Raw genomic sequence first — 1,625 nt, 5'->3', positions numbered from 1 at the left:
TAGGGATTTTTGAATTTTTTTATATGTTTTAAAAATTTTGTCTGCAAAATGCATTAATTCTGGAAATAAAATATTAATATATCGGACTGCATGAGGCTAACAAGTAGAGACAAACCACAATTTGCTTTTGCAATGCAATTTAAGACGCAGTAAAGCTCTGGGTTCGCTTGTGCGATTGATGCATGCGTCTGACGCAAGTAGCGTGTCCATCGCAGAGACTGATAATTTCAGTCACCATCACTCGTACCTTATCTTATAGGTACGTAGGTATATCAACTGGATACTTTTGCATCGCAACAATGTTGCACAACATACTGGAAACTCGTATTTCCTGTCGACAGAGCAAATTAAACGTGTATCGCGACAAAATTCGTGTTGCCGCTATACACCATTTGATGCCCGAGAGCATTTAAGTGCACAAATGTTTTCTTGTTGCGCTTGTGTTTCGTACGAAGCAAACGTGGCTTGTTTCTCAAGATTTGTTGCAGTAAAAATTTTACAATGGAGAAGTGGTTAAGGGATGAAACATTGAAATTAATTGCGGAATATTTGCAGTTTCTTAGTATCTGTCTTTGTTTTTGAGTTATTTGCACAAATATAAGTTCATGTAGGGTTCCTGGGTGATTTTCCATGAATTTGCTTATAATTTTTTTTTGCATCCTTTTATTCACACTTTTTAGTCAAAGAAGTTAATTTCATAATAAATTTAAATATTCGTTACATTTTTGTGTATTTTTATTTGGATTAGCTTACAGCCGATAAACGTCAAATTTTGTAAATTAAATTAAAGTAAAAAAAATAAATTTTAAAGTTAACTTATTAGCCATCCCTATTTTAACTTCAATTTGCACTTGAAGCTTTCAGAGAAAAATGTGACCGAAAGGGCGCAAAAAAAAATCTATAAAAATTTATTGAAAATCACCCAGAAACTCTACATGTACTTATATTTGTGCAAATAACTCAAAAACGAAGGCAGATACGAAAAAACTGCAAGAGATCAGAAACCTCTGAAATCGAACAACAAATGCAAAAATGTGTTCGGTCGAAGTCAGTAGCGCACTACAAAAAAGCTTAGAGGGGTGTAAGGGGGTATGCTTGTAGAAAAAAGAACACCATGTACATTTTTTACAACCAGTCACCTTACCTACACGCCCCTGCTCTGTGTCCATAAGGTTGTGAATCACCCTGTATAATCAAAATCTGCTGCAGACACACGTAAAAGATTTTCATGTCATAATTATTTCATTTTATTTCATTAATTGTTTAGCCCTCAGAGTTCAGTTCTTCTCGCTATACAGTCGAGCACTCATCTTTTCCTGTTTTTAGCTAGTTTTCGTCTTTTTATAGTTCAAAGCACAATTAGAGCAGCAGCAGGTTTTCTCGACATTTTCAAACCGAAAGTGATCGACTGAAACGAATACGGAAAAGTCTGTGGAGATACAAAATTGCTGTCTACTGGACACGAACCGCGCAACATTTGTAGCACAGATACATAATACAATGTTGCGTATACAAAAGTAGCTTGCAACTCGCCGTCTAGTGAACACAGCACGGCAACAAATGTAGCGCAACAGTCGGCTTGTTGCCATACAAAAGTATCCAGTGGACCCGTACCATTAAGCAAT

This window comes from Dendroctonus ponderosae, unplaced genomic scaffold (assembly GCF_020466585.1).
Source record: "Dendroctonus ponderosae isolate FM_Combo_2020 unplaced genomic scaffold, Dpon_F_20191213v2 Dpon_F_20191213_3, whole genome shotgun sequence".
Lineage (NCBI taxonomy): Eukaryota > Metazoa > Arthropoda > Insecta > Coleoptera > Curculionidae > Dendroctonus > Dendroctonus ponderosae.
The sequence above is the reverse complement of the archived record's forward strand: the minus strand, read 5'-3'. Positions refer to the sequence as shown.